The sequence below is a fragment of the Anguilla anguilla genome, chromosome 5 (genome assembly GCF_013347855.1).
Source record: "Anguilla anguilla isolate fAngAng1 chromosome 5, fAngAng1.pri, whole genome shotgun sequence".
Lineage (NCBI taxonomy): Eukaryota > Metazoa > Chordata > Actinopteri > Anguilliformes > Anguillidae > Anguilla > Anguilla anguilla.
This window is the reverse complement of record NC_049205.1, coordinates 4,883,573-4,901,400: the sequence shown is the minus strand read 5'-3', so window position 1 is coordinate 4,901,400 and position 17,828 is coordinate 4,883,573. Positions and strand designations below refer to the sequence as shown.

At 45.4% G+C, this 17,828-nt stretch overlaps 1 protein-coding gene across 1 annotated transcript in view; it reads left to right on the top strand.

The window, feature by feature from the left end:
- The first annotated feature begins 8,930 nt into the window (after positions 1 to 8,930).
- Positions 8,931 to 17,828, top strand: part of fgfr3 (fibroblast growth factor receptor 3) — a 55,716-nt gene continuing 46,818 nt past the window's right edge. Inside the window, exon 1 of the mRNA XM_035417983.1 lies at positions 8,931 to 9,598. The gene's annotated coding sequence lies outside the window, so the exon portion shown is untranslated. The remainder of the gene's footprint in view (positions 9,599 to 17,828) is intronic.

The following is a 17,828-nucleotide window of genomic DNA, read 5'->3' as shown; positions in this document are numbered from 1 at the left end:
CCTAGACCCAGCACATATCCAGGCCAAGGGTGGCAGTGGGCAGGAAAAAATAAAAAAAACTCCCCAGGGGGAAAATAGGAAGAAACTCCGACAGGAACCAGATTTTTTTTAGGTATGTATGTATGCACCTAAGGTAAATTCTTTCTGTCTCATGACATGGCTATGTGTGGCCCGCGTGTTGTAGCACACAAATTAATAATTCCAATATATGAGTATTATTCAGTTTACAGAATGACCCTGGTTTCCAATCAGAGCTGACCGCCAGTACATTAAATAAAATTAGAAATTTTAATTTCAAGATAGCATCGTCGCAACATAAGTGTATTCCATTCCGGTGCATATAGCTGTTTTGTCACCTTGGATACAGGGTGTTGTGCCTCTGTCACTCAGAGCAAGCAGCAGACAGAAGAGACTTTCATTTGCTAATCATTTCAGACTCAAAGGGGCGGCCATTTTCCCATTTCTGGAAAACGCGATTTTCCTGTTGGTCTCCGTCAGCTGTGGGTTAATGAAACATCCACAGACTGAATAATATCCTCCGCCAGCTTCTCAATTAAAACATCCAGTTTTGCCACTTCCTGCAGACCTATTTTTAAAACCATTGTTGCATTCACCCTCATACAAAAAAAAAAAAAACCAGTGGAAACCACAAATCTACAATAATAATATTGTAGAAACCCCCCCTTCATTCACCAGTCCATTTAGGCCCGATATTGCTTTTGTTCAGAAGCGTCAAAACATCTCGACTATGAAAAGAAATTACATTTAAATTTAAATCCTGTTTAAAAATATCACAAAAAGGCTTTTATGAAGTTGACGCCTATTGAATTCCTCACCCTCTTGGGATCAGCGCAAACGCACACTGCAAACATGCGAGGCATATTTTCATGACAATGGTTGCCTTTTGCGTACGTTTTTTTTGTTGTTGTTTGCGTACCGTGTTCTTTTTTCTTTTCTCAGAAACCTAATCAGCGCGAGGCCTTGTTATCGAACACGAGTGCCTGCCCTCGCTTCGGATTCGACAAAGGCGCCCGGCCGGCCTCCTGCTTGCAGTTCGTATCTGGGAGCCGGATATCTTGGTTTCCAGCTCTGAGCCAAGCACTCGATCCTGCTGTTTGACCAAGATATCGGGGTCGCGGCGGTAAGAAAAAAAACAGCGCTGAGCCGGTAGTGTTTGCACAATCAACCGCTAAGCAGAGAAATACCTCAGAATGAGAGGTCTGGAACCGGGACAGGAGGCTGTGTCCAGTATTTAATTGCACATCCATACCCCCCCCCCCCCACCCCACCCCAAGCACCACTACCCTCCCCCTGTCTGCAGTGTCCATCCATCCATCCCTCTCTCTCTCTCTCTTCCGTGCTTGTTTTTGCGGTGTGTAACCAAAGCGTCTGGGGCACGGTTTGGCAGAGCACCCTGTTTTTCGTTTTGTTTTTTTTTTTGTTTTTTTGTGTTCAGCCGTTAAACAAAAGGCCGATGCCCCAGCATCGGAGGTCTGGGTGCGAGCGTCCATTTGGGCTCTCCCCAGGTCTCACTCTCACAAGAAAGGATGTTAATCTCCCTCTCTTTCGCTCTCTTTCTCTTCAAAGTCTTTCTGCAAGGTTCGTTTTTTTCCCCTCCTTCTCCACGCCACTCGAGCACAAGACAGATTTTTTTTTTGGGGGGTGACGGGGTAGGGGGGGGAGTTGGAAGTGCTTGGCCAAACACAACTGAGGGCTTCTGTTGTTCTTTCCTGCATGTTTTCTTTTAATTGCGAGGCTCTTCGTTTTGGATTGCGGAAACAGCAGCAGCCTGCTCCACAGCTGGGGGGGGGGGGAGGGGATCCCATTAAACCCGCGGGAAAAGGAGGAGGGGGGTTTCAGTTTGGGGGGGGGGGGGGTGCATCTTAGGACCAGATCCTTCTGAGCCCAATCCAGAGAGGGGTTGATGAACGCCACCCCGTCTTCCTGCGACGACTTCCTGTCGGGGAAAATGACTCCGTAAATCACTGATCAAAAAGGGCGCAATGACAGCCAATGAAGAGGACACATCTCCGTGAATTACAGCCAACTGGAAAGAGAACTCACTCTCGCATTCTTCTCCTTTCTTGGATTGAGAGCGCTTAAATGTTGATGGATTGTCGTTGTCGTTTAAGCATTCTTTTTTGTCAACTGTGCACACTCTCTGTGTACGCGTCAGATTCAATCTCTCTGTGCTTTGGCGTGGACACAGACGTACGCAGGGGAGTGCGGTCACCAGTAAGTATTGACGTCGGCCATCTTCTCCAGTCGCGGTGCTCTTGAGCAGAGTCGGGCATCGGTCTGCGTGGTTCACTTCACGTTCGTCCTCGTCTCTAACTCCAAAGTGGAACGCAAACGAGAGGTCTGTCATCACAGACACGGTCTGGCAAGCGGCGACTTCGACGGCGGCAAATGTACGATTGAATCCAGCCCTTTGCCTCATGAACATCGTACGTCCGCTGTAGCGTTCTTATTTGTAGTTTAACACGAGCGGACATTTGGAGCACAAACGCTGGGTACAGAGAGCAAAGGGACAGAACCGGTTTGCTAACGGTGATCCCCCTTGTTAGCAAACAAACCCCACAATGCGGGGATAACTGTAGCCCAACGGTGTCTTAAGAGACATGGTCAGTGCTCCAAATTGTTTTTTCGGTTTTTTGTTTTTTGTTTTTTGAGGGTGCAGGGGGAATTAAGTAACTTCGGTTGAACATGCCACAGCTGTGCAATGCTCCACAACATCACTCTGCTTGTGCAACAGGTGTGTTTGTTTTTTTGAGTCCTCCAAATGCAACCATAGGCGTGTAGACACTGGAGGCCGATAGTAATGCAATTATCTTATCCTTTCCTGTTGCCTTAAGCTGAAAGCCTTTTAAAAAGTGAATGTGCAATGTGCATGAATCAATGCATGATAGTTTACAGCCTGGCTAAGACCACTGCTTCCTGGTTCCACAATGTTCCATTGTAGTTCTTCTTGTCATGGACAAACTGAAAAGCGGGGGCCATCTCTGATTGGTCCCTGCCCACCGAGAAGATACCCCAACGTAAATTTATCATTTTGGCTTCACAAGACCACAGCAACCCGAACGTTACTGCTCAGACGTTCATTATCCATGTATTGACCTTCGAAAACCACCTTTTTTTATAAAGTCGCGTTTTCACGTTCAGATGGGAGCAGAACACTTCGTTAGGATGTTCAACCTTGTGCTCAACCTTGCTTCTTTCATACAAAGCTGCTTATTCATTAGTCCTTTCCACCCTGTGGGGGGGGGGGTGTGGTGTTATGATTAAAAATCTTACGCACGTAGCAACATTACTCAGCGCGTGAAAGAGAGAGAGAGACGGGGGAAGGGCGGGGGATTTTCATTAAAAAATCTTACAGCTGCAGTCATATTGTTTCGGTGTAACCTAGATGCAAGGGGGGGGGGGGGGCGGGAGGGGGTGGGCGATAATTATTAATCCTAAAGTGCAGTGACATAGTTTATGTTATGTTTAAGTTCTATGACCTTTGAGAGCATTAATTATCAGGGTCCCCCCTTTGCTGGACTGGACAGCTTAAGGTGGCAACACTAGGGGAAAATAAGGGCATTTTCGGGAGCAGGGCAGGTTTAAGGGCTTCGTGCTTTTTGCTGTTAAATTCTGCTCACGGTTCCCGTCCTCCTCGTGGTTTGATGGGTGCTGATTGGATCATATAACCCGAGCAGAACCGACCCGTGGGCGTAAACAGTCTACGCAGTCATTTAAGGGCCACAGCCATCCCCGGGCAACACAATTAAACATTTTTGTTGTTGTTTTAAACACATTTTAAGATCGTCTATCGGCACAAGGAACACATTCTTGTTTAGGGCCACTGGAACAGCCCTGGGGCTGGTTCTGAAAGCCGGGGCGGCGATGGTCTGGGACGAGGGGGAAAAATCCACCGGGCGAGCCAATTATTACCACGGGAGGAGCACCTCATCCTCACGTCCGTGATGAAGAACCTGGCAGCACCTCCACAGCGAGGCTCTGATGGGTTCCATGACAGCACGGTTTGATTAGAAAAGGGGCGGGCCAAACTCAGATTAACTATCAGAGCTGGACCTAGGGGGGGGGTTTTTTGTTTGTTTTGTTTTGTTGTGGCCTTCCATAAGAATGTTGCTGTGGCCCCAAAGTGCTCCAACATAAATCACACGCACCGCTTAACGGGGCTGAGCTGTGTGGCCCAGGGATGGCAGTGGTGCTAAATAACTGCATTGAGCGTTTACGCCAGAGGCCGGTTCTGTTAGCTATTTCAACAGGGCGCGAAAAACAAGAGTCTGAGAAAAACCTCTGTGATGAGTTTAGGGTGTGGTGAAGGCGTGGCCATGCACTGGCCAATCAGGACGCGATCCACGATCACATGACCGACTCATACCCATAATGGCGTGGAGAAGCGCGTTCTTACGCGCACACGCGTGTCGATCTGTTCAGCGACAGCAGAACTGGCAGAGACACAACATTTGAGACGGACCATCTTCTCGCAGGGCTGACTGGGGTCAAATAATTTTGGACAAAAAAATCGAAAACCCTGCGCATCGAAGCACAGGAACGGCGCGGGACGGTCGACGGCAACGTGTGGAATTTAGGCCTGCACTGGAAGGGGTGCTCTGCGCCCCATGGGGGACCGACCGAGTGCCAGTTAACCCTAAAAAAGAATGTTGTTGTGGCCGGCCGGCCGACCAATGGTGTAACTTCATCACTCACTCAGTCAGTCAGTCAGTCACAGACATTAGCGTTTGTAGGGCTGGCCCCGCTGTTGCGGTCCAGCCAAAAATGTAATTGTGTGGCCCAGCAATGGCTGTGGTCCTAAAAGGACTGCATGGAGTGTGACCTGATAGTGGCCAGCTCTGGGGACTGACGCCCCGCATTGCAAAAAAACAAAAAAAAACAAACAGAAAGTGAGGGGAGGTCTATTCTCACCTCTGAAACACGGTCCCCTAACACCCGGAGAGGGCTGAGGTGAGATCCCCCGTTAACAGCAAAGCCATTTCAGATCACAAGATAAAACGCGTTAAATAAACGTAATGAAAATTCATAAAAAAACCGTACTTTTCATTTGGCTGTTTTTTTTGTCATTAAACCCAAGCATGAAAGGGGAATCAAAGGAACGCTCTCTCTCTCTGTCTTTCTCTCCCTCCCTCCCTCTCTCTCTCGTTATCTCTCTATCTATTTATCTCTCTCTCTACAGAATTGCGGTAAAAGAAAGAGAAACAGATACTGGACCAAAGAAAGGGGAGAGTTTAGACAGATAAACAGGGATGCGGCTCCATGTGCACGTGTTCATCTGCAGAAAAAGAGAGGGATCATCACTTTCAGTCAGCTTCACAGAGGGTGTGAGTGTAAAGGTTGCGTGGGGGGCAGTTACCCAGTAACCTCAGAGTAGGGGGGGGGGGGCAAGGGGGGGAGGAGGGGAGAGGTCATTTGGTCAGTTGTACTGACTCAGCAGTCCTCTTTGTGTGAAGGACCTCCTTGGTCTCACTCGCCTTTGTCTGTGTTGCTTCTTTTGATTTATCTGACTTTCCTCAAAATGCACACAAAGGAAAATTTACAATATCAATTTCAAGATTTTTTTTTTTTTTTTTTTTTTTTTTGTGGGACAATGCTTCAGCCTTTGGTCTTTCTCTTTGAAAATGCAAGGGATCTTTTTGCAGGATTCTTTAGCCATGTACTTTCAATGATTGCTATACATTTATTTTTACATAATAAGATGCAAACATCCAGTGCATCTATAATTCAACATACACAGACACATAGGCCTATATCAACTCATATAGTCAAATAAGCGGATATATAGCAAAACAAACTATTTAAGAAAAAAAATAAATGTACAAATAGATTATCGAAATTAAGTCTTTGAGTCCTAGTTAAATTGCCTCGTAGAACATGAATGCCGTGACGTTAGATTCGGGAGAGAGGCGCGCGCAGGCCAGCCTTGATAACGGCAAACTGCTTGATTCTTGTTTACTGATAACATTCCCTTTGATGTGACGGTGAAGAGAAGCAGGACCTCTGACTGATAGATAGAATGGATCGCCGTAAGATAGGACAACTGAATCCACAAATTACTAGCAAATGGACCTCAGCAAAACACATTCTGGAGAAAAGCAAAGGCAGCTGTCATTTAAACAATAGGTACAACTCTTTATTTTGCTTCAGGAAAACTGCAGAAACAAATGTATATTCGGTTCCAACTGCAATGAGTAATAAAGTGATGATAATAATTTGATGATAAACTGTAGCAATCACACTTAAAAAAAAAAAAAAAAAAAACTGACCACACGTTAATATTGTAACTTTCATTCAACTGTTAACAAGTCTGAAATCCACGGTGTTGTTTAGAAAGAGTATCATTAGACTCCAGTATTATGACAATAACAATAGCCTGTGTCATTAACTAGCCGTGTCACCCGTTTAGCAGACAAATAAATTGGCGATGTAATACGAGTGTGATAGTAGCAGCAATTTAGTCCAAAAAAAGCTGTTAAAAGCGCCAATGGGTGTCATTTCTCTAATTTGTGTTGACTTAGCAATTTTATGATGTCATAAAATCGAGAAACTTCCTGTAAATCTCGAAGAAGCTCGAAGCTTGAAGCTTGATTGACAGGCGCGGTGCATCTGTGTTTGGCCAGCTAAACGTGGTGTTGGCTTTTCGTGGTGTCCGCAGCGCCCAAGACTTAACAGCAGCATGTAGGTATTTCAAAAGCATGAGAATCTAAACACATCGCCTCGGCTATTTATTGGTAAATGTTGTGTTTAACTGCTGAGCTAACACTAGCCACAGAGGTTTTGTGCAAATGTTTTTCACAGCAGTGATTTTACATTTTGAACAAATATTCCATGAGCTCACGTTAAGGATTTGGTGCTGAATGTGAGGTTTTTTTTTTTTTTTTTTACAATCAGATCATATGCTGTGTTGTAGTCCGATGCGCATATAGATAACATTCACATGAGGATTTATTTTGCGAAAAAATAAATAATGAAAAAAAAAAGATCTTTGAAGCAATGAGTTCATGTTTCGGGCATTTTGTCCCCCTCCCTCCCTCCCTCCCTCCCTCACCTCCCTCACCTCCCTCCCACCCTCCCACACCCCCAACGTTCAATCAGTAACAGATTAACGCTGTGTGATTGATACTCGGATTATTTCAACCGACTGGCATTTGCATTATCTTAAAACTTTAAAAAGCGGTGGAGGGGAAAGGCGCGGTGGGGGAGTAGAGAGAGAGAGAAAAAAATGTTCACTGGAGCGGCAGGGGTCAGCCGAGTCTCAGGCCTTCGACGAGATTGGGATCATCAGTTCGTATATTCTGGTAATTGTTCGCCTGGTTGTAAAACTGTCACTGCCAGGCCCTTCGGAGCTTTTGGTCCCAGAACAACGGGACCTGGTGATTATTTCTCCGCAGTAGGCTAGTGAATTTGAGACATTCCAGTGCAGTGACAGAGTTAGCGCTTCGCACAGGGACTGGTTTCTTTTACTATATAAATGTATAGAGATGAAAGTAGGATAAATATGCACCTCTTACCCCCAATATATAGGGCATGACTCTGTTACTGAAGTTTCTAACAACGTTTCAGTGAAATTTTTTGAAGGAAGGTTTTGTTGGAGTGAAGATCACTGTAACTGTGTTTAACGATATTTATTTTAGCCACCCACAATTCAGTTTTTTCGTAAATGAATCCAGATCACACGAGTACTGCAAATACAGAGATACAACGTTTTCATCGCTATCCACGACAAAAAATGTTCAGAAATTTTGGTGTGCATCGAACAAAGATTGATCTGACGCGAAGAACTGGGACCAAAAACTTTTTATGAGTTAATTAAAAGGACATTTAGAAGATATTTTTTCATGCAACGTTCAAGAATCAAGAACATGTAGCCGGAATATAAACGGAGAGCCGCGTGAAAATGACTCTAATAACTCAAGAGTGTAATAAGAAACCTCACATATCAAGCAGACTTACAGTCGCGAGGGCGTGTCATATAGATACGTGCACTATAGAAAGGTGCAGTTTTTCTACATGGGAAAAGTTGCATAATGAGTTTTTTTAATAGTTCTGTGGTCTCTGGGCATATTGGCAGTTTTAGTATCTGGCAGAGATTCTTTGCTGGGGGGTTATTGGCGCAGTTCGCAGAGATCTAAAAATTGACGGCTCGTGTCTTTAAACATTATGCAAACTTAATGTAGCCTATGCCAAACAATCACCATCGTCGTAATTCAGCTGCAATATACAGGAAGGCTAAATGAAATACATTCATTATATAACACGTAGGCCTACATTATACAATGCTTTAAGGCTGGATAATGAATTAAATAACGCGTCGACGAGGCTTCAAGACGGGCAGGGTGTGTAATATAGATGCACAAGTGATTTAGTTTCGCTGTGAGTCGGCAGGTGGGTGGCACCTACTCTCGCATCACAGTCGGGCGACGCGCGTGAATGGGTGTCGTTCGAAGAATTTATATTCCCTGACATAATAAGGCTACGGAATGTTCGTTGGCTTTAACTAGGAGAACATGTCAAAACTCTCAAAGGAGTAGCCCATATAGGCTGCACTTGGCTTAGCCCGTGCACTCGCGGCATTATCTTTTAATTTGCGCGTTCAGCTGCGATTGCAAAAACCGATCCAGCAATAAATAATTCTCACACAGACCAGCGGTTTTATGCTCGAGACTGGCAGGTGGGGGAGGCAGACGGACTTAAGTTCAAACGCTGACCGATTATTTTGGCCACGCACGTTTAATAATCGATTTACCCCTTAATGATGAGAGAGAGAGAGAGAGAGAGAGAAAGCAAGGCACTGCCTACGCAAGAACAAAGTTGACTCAGACAGAACATTTACATTGATTGATTCTTTCGTGCTGCGGAGGGCGGTGCCAGCAGTCTCCTCCCCGCTTCTCTTCAAATTTGCTCGCCTGCTGCCTTTGATTCTCGAGGGGGCTGGTACGAGCGGAGCACTCGTAGTAGGTCTAGAGACTGCAATCTGATCCTCGCTCAATTTTTTTTTTTGTCTGGTGCCTCGCAGGACTGTTATTGTAGGTCTCCGAGCCAAGCTTTCACACACACACTCACTAACATGCGGATCGGCAACGGCGCTCGCACTTTCCGAACAACCAGCGAAAGCAGACGGACGTTGCTCCGGGCCAGCTCCGACGGGAGACAGTAACGTGAAGAGTCCGGTCACTATTTTAACTAAACCAAAAAAAAAAAAAAAAAAAGACTTAAGAGCCGAACGGGGCACTCGATTCGGAAGGTACAGTCAATGGAAATCTAAAAATATACACTGCCGTCTTGGACATATAAACTGCCTCTGACGATTACGTGGTGATACGGGATTGTAGTTCCACCAGAAATACTCGTGTTGCAACTGCCTTTTTGGAAGCCTCTTGCCTAAGAGGCCGTGTTTGTTTGGATCTAGAGTATATTCAAGCACATTTTGGACATTTATACGTCATTACACGTTTGGTCGGATTACGAGAAGAGATTTGTAACTGGTTTCTTCTATAAAGTATAATTGGGACTATCCGTCGGTGTATGTTCAGTTTCATCAACTAATCAGGATTACTGTCAAATTGGAAGTCGCTTGGTAAGATTTTCTTTTTCTCATTCCCATAACTGGTTGTGTATTATTTGGGTTATGGTGTTACCGTTTGCATAACATTGCGGCTGGTACAGTAGCGCGTATATTGTTGCGAAACCAAATATATATATGGAAGGAGGAAATATTCGTTAGATTTGTTTTAAGTTCCTTGTCTTTGCAGCACTTCGGCTCGCTGATGTCACGCAACAGAAGTTATTTGGAGTTAATCTTATTGTATAGCTGCATACTGACCCAAAAATGCGGGCAGCGCGAGTCGTGGTGATTGTCAGATAGTTTCCTTTTGAACTCTTGTCGTATCCCCGCGGACCATTGTTACAGTAGCGGCGCCCGTAATCAAACACGTGTGTCAAGAATCCGTGAAGGAAACACACTTTTCGAAGTTTCAACGTTCACTAGCCTACAGGAGGGGTTCGGGGTGTCTCGTGGGTTGGTTTTTATACAACTTCAGACTATTTTGCTTATTATTTTCTTTAGTCGAGCCGAATGAATCGACCATTCATTTCCCGACCCTCTTTCCCGGCTCGTCTGGTTTGTATTGCGTGTGCTTGCAATATTTCTTATGCACTGCAGAAAGACACCGAACAGCCAAAGCATTTTTTTATGCAGCCAAACATATTATCTACCGTAACTGAAAGCTGTTGATTACTTTTTAGCCCGATTATGCTTCTTAGATTGGTTATATTGGATTGGTTGCATTTCTAAACCAAGTGCCAGTGTAGATGCAATGGCAATGTATCCTATGACAAGATGAAGCAAGGAAAGACTGGTAAAATAATGTAGTTCTTCGCCTCCTCCCATGGCCGGGCAGTGTGTGAGCTGCACTCTTCTTCCGCATTATCGGCTCTGGAGAAACTGATACTTGAGGTAATTCAAAGCGACAATTCGTGGCTGACTTTCCGTAAACCCGGTAAATTAGTTGGGTCAAGAGTTACACGGCGCCCAAGCGGCTTGTCTGTCGCTGAAAGCTGAGATTCCGATCGCAATTTACAGTCCCCGTGCCCTTTCTGAGTATATTTGTCTCAATCGTTTAGACAGGCATACAACCGGTAAACAGGACGAATACACCGTTCAAACAGGCGGCAAATGGCATTACGCAAAAGCTCACAAGCGGCACCCCTCTGTTTTAGCTGAACACCAACTCCTGCTAAAATGTCGTTTGACAGCCAAGGTTATCAAGGAAATACATAGCTGAATAAACCTATTCCGAAATTACATTTTTGCGGTTTATCAAGACAGTGTTTCATCCGCGTTTCAGTGCGGTTGCAATTGACTCACTTGGGCGTTTTCGCAAAGGCAGCAATGGCAAATTCTATACCGCCTATTGTATATATGTTGCACATATAGGTTATGCTGCATTATAGATATACGTCACGCATAACTGCAGCTTTGATGATGGATTGACATATTTAGACCGGTATCCAAATTACGCACTGCCTGCACCGAAGCCATCAGCGAATTACTTGAAAGTAATCTTGGAAGATGCATACTGCTGTTACCTCTCGGATGAGCAAGGGAGAGGGTTAGTCAGATTTGCAGCATGGTACTTGTGGACACAAGTGAAACTGACTGCCTTCTGCCATTAGTCCACAGAAAGGTGTTAAATGCAGCTACTAAAACTAATTACCTTAAGGACTAATAAAACATTCGCACGACTCTCGCCGCAACTGCGACTTTACAATACCTGGAAATTATATAAATATTTCCTTATACAGTCAAGGGGTTGTGCATAACTGAACTGGCAACTGTGGGGTATCATATAGCTTACAGTGAAAGTAGTAGGCTATACAGTAGATTTACTCCGGTGTGCTGTATTTGGCATGGTTTAAATAAACGGAACGTACCAGTGCTCCAGCACAAATAGCACCACGGGATCTGTTCACTGCTCTGTCATATTTAATCGATCTCGGAATGAAACGCATATTGACTTCCCCTCTCAAAAGCGTTTTGTCTTTTAAACTAGTCCATGATGCACACTGTATGACCTGCGGGAATATTCTGCACGAGCCACGATTTAAAAGACGTCGCACTTGATGCGTTTAACTTCTCTTCTATTTGGGTCAGGTACTGTTTGTTTGGTTTTGCTTATAGTTTTACTGTGACTGCGTAATGAGAGTTGTATTTAGTCCCCCGCCGGTATGATAATGTTCGATTAAGAAAAATAAAATAATATTCTAAAGCCAGCGCAGGACATCTGTAAGCCACGTCATCTCAATTTCGTTTCTCATTTACAATCACGTATTTTTATTTAAAATAGCTAACGAAACAAATCACTGAAACGTTGTTTCTTTCCCTCGAGCAACTTGCCTGTTGAAAAATAATTATTATGGTATTTATAGCAATACGCGGACTGTCTTTATATTGTAGTACATCTACGTATCTACTGTTTATACAGCCATAATAGCCATGGACATACAGCTGTATAAACCGTAACGGAATGTCAAAATTCATTAACCCATTACCCCAGTAATCCAACCCAGCCTGGCAAATAAGCAAATAATCGCATTTTAAACAAAGGGGCCAAATACGATTGAGGTATCTTGCGCTAACAACACCAGTAAAAAGACCATTCTTGGGAAGCCAGTTTGGGATTGTTTCGTCATAATCTCTTTTAATTTGTCTCAATTGCTTATCGTCTCAAAGGAAATAATTGTACCAAGGTGGAAACGGGTCGAGTTGCCTGGAAATACTCGGAGCTATTTGTCTCTAAATTGAATCGTCACTTTCGTTCTAGAACTACACACATTTTGCTGTCCTCGGACAGAATGCGAATGTAGTTCATGGGCAGTAGATTGTAGCGCCACAGATGTTCAACCGATAATTTCAAACATTAAATTTTCTTTAAAACATTTTTATTTTTACCGTCATTAGACGAAACGCGTAAAATGTGGCGACCAGAACGCCAAGCGGACAGGATGTATTCAAACGTTAAACAGCCGACGATCTTGAACGGAGTTTAAAATAATTTCGAAATATGACAGGAGTGCTGTTTTCTAAGAGTATAAATTTGTCTGGTAACTTGATTTTTAATGCGTTTATGTAGTGTCAAAGCACAATAATTCGTTTCACGTGCTCCTTTTCTTTCCTTGCACTAACAGAACATATTTAATGCGGTATGGGATTAGATACTGTACACCTCGGAACTGGGTTCACTGCGTGGAATCAAGTTGCACCAGCGCAGTGTCAGATCACGCGCGCACAAGTGCATCAACTACAGCGGCAAGACCGAACTTTAGAAATGTGATCAAAACCTACGAGTGAGGTTACGAGCGATAAACTGGGCAGAACAAACGCGCGCAAAAGTGAGCGCATGGCTGAGCTCTGAGCAGGAGAAGCACTCGAGTGAAGGCTACGCGTACCCCCTCAGCAACAATACCATTAACACCTTGGGGGATTGGCCTACGTCTGCAGGACTGTATCTGCTAATTAGCGACGAAGGCCGATATATAGGCTACAATCGGATTCAGTGTTCCCCCGTCAAGATGCGCGCACGCGTCCCTCGCGCTTCAAAGCCTGTTTAATGTCAGTACGAAACTCCCCATAACCGCCTTCTGCTGTTGATGCCTGCAATTTATGATTCCTCCTGGAGTGGTTCACACATTAAACATACGCAGTCGGCCAATAGGGGGCACTCTACCGTCCGGGGCAAATTAACTCAACGTCCAAGGCCGAGAGCAATGATTAGGATACTGTGACTAACCCTGGTTTCCTGGATAAACTCAAAACCCAGCGTACAGAAATCTGCTTGTACAATGTCCCCCCCCCCCCCCACTTCACTTGTGTACTTAAAGTGCAACATACTCTAATAATCTATTTCGTGAAGGACACAGAAATGCAAATAAATCAGTGGAATTTAGGCGAACTGCAATCGTCTTAGGCAAACAGAAAGCCAGCGCTCCGACAGTCGTATTTTACAGCAGTCAGCCAACGCAGCGCATTCCAGAGCACCTTCACCTGGGCCCACCAGGTCCGTCTGTCCCCTAACAACCGCACTGGACAGACGATGGACAGGCTGACGGACACGTTTTTATCCCCCTCGGGGCGTGTCCGAATATAATCCCGTTTGAAGGGAACGAAACGACTCCGTCTGGCCCAGCTTTTAAGCGAGACTCCGCACCGAGGCACCTGAGTTCATTTCAGCTTTTTTTTCAAGGTGTGACAGTTTGAGATTCTTGTAATTGCAGGTCTGTCAGTCAAAGAACGCGAAGACAAGCCCTGCTGCCTATTAAAACAAAGTGGCGGCAGTCTGTGACAAAACTCGTATCTTTGCATGACAACCCCTGTTGATGGCTTCTTTTTTTCCCGTCAAAGAATGCAGTTGGCTGCTGTCACAGCACGAGAACACCAAGAGAGGGGCGAAAGAGGTGGACGATTCAGGAAACCAGAAAAAAAAAAGTATAAATAAAGAATTAAAAGTACATTTAAAACATAAGCCTACAGGCTACAGTCAACATTTGTCCTTAACGCACAACGGAATGCAAACGTTAATCGTTTAGTTCCGCGAGTACGGTTATCGCCAAAATCATTTTTTTTCCAAACTGCGGTTGTGAAGAGGGGGGGGGGGGGGGGGGGGGGGGGGGGGGGGGGGGGGGGGGGGGGGGGGGGGGAGGGGGGGGGGGGGGGGGGGGGGGGGGGGGGGGGGGGGGGGGGGGGGGGGGGGGGGGGTGGGGGGGGGGGGGGGGGGGGGAAAGGGAGCGTTTGCACTGAATCTGTGTGAAAGATAAAGAGGGGGAAAGGCCAAAGGGCCCCCCACACACGTTCAATTACGCACTTTCGTGGTTAGACCAGCAACAGCGCTGACCGACAAAACCAAACGCACCGCTGACGTTGTCCTCCGAGACGTTCTTATTCCTGCATGTGCACGTTTCTTCCTGTTTTGGAGGTTTACAAGAGCACGTGCGGCCCCGTTGGGTGTTGGTCGCTAGTCGAGTGCACGTAGTGATGGGACGTCCCGAGTGTTTGGAGTTGGTCTTGGGCCCTGTGAGGAAGAGCCCAGCTGACTGCGCTGGCCCCTCCTCAAGTACCCCCCCCCCACACCACCCTCCACCCCCCCAAAAACCCTGTAGACAGAGGGCTGATGGGAAACAGCTGCTCACACATGTGGAGCTGACAGGTGGGATAGCTGGGAATAGCGCACACACACACACACACACACACACACACACACACAGCAGCCAGGGTCCGCTCTCACTCGCTCGCTCTCTCCCCACCCCCCCCCCCCCCCCCCGTTCCCTTGGGATAGTCTCTCTCACCGGTGCTCTGTGCAGCAGCTGCAGTAGCCGTAGCTGTGCAAACCCCCCTTTTCTCTCCCGAAGCTAAACTCTTAAAACTATGAAAAATGCATTAAGCCCCTTGCCTGCGCTGCCAAAAAAAAAGCCCAGGCGCTCGCTAATAAAGCGTAGCTGAATTAGCATCTCCGGACAGGAGTGAGCGGTGCTGTCTCCTGTCACAAAGGCATGGGAAGGCCCATGAACTCTATATGTATCAGATCCAGAGTGAACACTACAGAGATGGGCACAGAGAGGAAGAAGAGGGAGAGAGGGTGGATATTACAGATGAAGAAGAGGGAGAAAGGGTGAATAGTATAGAGGAAGAAGAGGAAAAATTGCACAACAGAGGAGGATTGGAGAATGGAGCTGAACAGTATAGAGGTATATAAGTGAGAGTGAACAGTGTAGGGGTATATAAGAGAGTGACCAGTACAGACGTATAGAAGAGAGTGAACAGTCAAGAGGTAAAGAAAAAAGAGTAAACAGTACGGAGGTATAGAAGAGAGAGTGACCAGTCTAGAGGTAAAGAAGAAAGAGTGAGCTGTATAGAGGTATATAAGAGAGAGTGAACAGGATAGAGGTATATAAGAGTATAAGAGAGAGTGAAAAGTATAGAGGTATATAAGCGTATAAGAGAGTGAACAGGATAGAGGTATATAAGAGTATAAGAGAGAGTGAACAGTATAGAGGTATATAAGCGTATAAGAGAGAGTGAACAGTATAGAGGTATATAAGAGTATAAGAGAGAGTGAACAGTATAGAGGTATATAAGCGTATAAGAGAGAGTGAACAGTATAGAGGTATATAAGAGTATAAGAGAGAGTGAACAGGATAGAGGTATATAAGAGTATAAGAGAGAGTGAACAGTATAGAGGTATATAAGAGTATAAGAGAGAGTGCACAGTATAGAGGTATATAAGAGTATAAGAGAGAGTGAACAGTATAGAGGTATATAAGAGTATAAGAGAGAGTGCACAGTATAGAGGTATATAAGAGTATAAGAGAGAGTGAACAGTATAGAGGTATATAAGAGTATAAGAGAGAGTGCACAGGATAGAGGTATATAAGCGTATAAGAGAGAGTGAACAGGATAGAGGTATATAAGCGTATAAGAGAGAGTGAACAGGATAGAGGTATATAAGAGTATAAGAGAGAGTGAACAGGATAGAGGTATATAAGCGTATAAGAGAGAGTGAACAGTATAGAGGTATATAAGAGTATAAGAGAGAGTGAACAGTATAGAGGTATATAAGAGTATAAGAGAGAGTGAACAGTATAGAGGAGGCCCGTAGAGACTGTGGAGCAGGTCCTTAAGCACAGCCACAGCCGATCTGTTTCATGTTAAGCCAGAGCCCAAGCTGCCAATAAAGAGCACCGTGATTTACCTGGGAGGGAGAGAGGCTTCTCGTTTATGGGAATTAATTGCAGGGGCGGCAGAGCGCAAACAAACCCCTGGCTTTTCAGAGCAAACTGAGACACTGAGGGACTTCAGCTGTGATTAGAGTGCAGCTCCCCATCGGAGCACCGTCTGGCAGTGGACTGCAAGAGCTATTTATCTGTGGCTATCAACAGGCGGAGACCTAAGGCCACTGGTTTAGCTGCACTGTTTGTGATCAGTTACTCTGTGAAATTGAGCAAGATCCTTTTTAGTGGGGAAACCTTTCATATTGCAGTTTTACCAGAGTGCTAAACACAAAAGAGAGGCATTCATATTTTGGTTATTTACACAGCGTCTTTTGAAATTTTGCTGGAAAAAGAAAAACACATGATCGAATGATTTTATATTTCCTTGAACATGTACAGAGTTAATTCCAAACTGTGAAGTGGGAGGGACTTTTTCAAAGTTTTGTTTCAGATGTCAGGGTAATGTCATCCATGGCATTTCTGTTCAGATTCCTCATAAAATTCTTTTGCATTTAATTTTTCTTTTTTTTTTTGCATTTCGTTTTTGAGAGTTTACCTGCTAATTAGCAGCGGCTGTCCTGTGTGTGTTTTTTTTAACCTCCAAGTTGCCAATATTTTAGAAATTATACGGAAACTTTGACTTAGAGCTAGCCAGTTTCAGATTGCCATGTTAGCTGAAGGTAGGCTTCCATGAGACTGTGGATTATTCTGTGGGGTAGGCAAGTCTGCCCAAATACAGGGTCCTCTCTCCTGTAAATGAGGGCAAGTCTGCCCAAATACAGGGTCCTTTCTGCTGTAAATGAGGGGGTCTACATTCCCGGGATAAGAAAGGGTCTGTCAGACGTCTTCGCTGTTTCAAACGAGCAGGCCAACGTCTAGCCCCAGCGTGAGCACAGACCAGCGCTCTTATCAAACTGTGTAAATAAACCGTGTTGAAATCGAGGCTGCTTTTTCATTTTGGGGTGTGGGGTGTGAGGCGGGGGGAGGGGGGGGGGGGGGTTTCTCCAGTTACTCTCCTGAACAGTGCAGAGTAACAGACTGGCGCACAATTACAGCTGCTGTTCCCCCCGAACCGTATAAAACGAGGTATGCGGACGTTGTTTAGCTCGCTTGTGGGTTTTTTTTTTTTTGTCAGCTTAAATGTTATCCCCCCCCCCCCCCCAACATCCCCTGGCCCTGACCCATCCACCCCCCCCCCCCCCCCCATCCATCCATCCCCTACCACCCCCCCCCACCCCGCCCCTACCCAGCTCGACCCCCCACTGGGCATCTGCTGGAGCCAAATATGAAAGATTTCATGGGAAAGAAAAGCAAACTGCTACGGCTTAAACGATGACGGTTCCAGTTTCTACAGTTTACATTTCCTCCAAGAGTCGAGGCTGCACTCCGCTGCCTTGACAGGCAAGACCGGGGGGGTGTATGTGTGTGGGGGGGGGGGGGGGGGCAGAGAAAGAGAGAGAGCCAGTGTGTGAAATGTTTCTTCTGTATTTACACCACTATGTTCCAAGTTCCCTGCACAACTGTGAATGTGGTATTATACAATG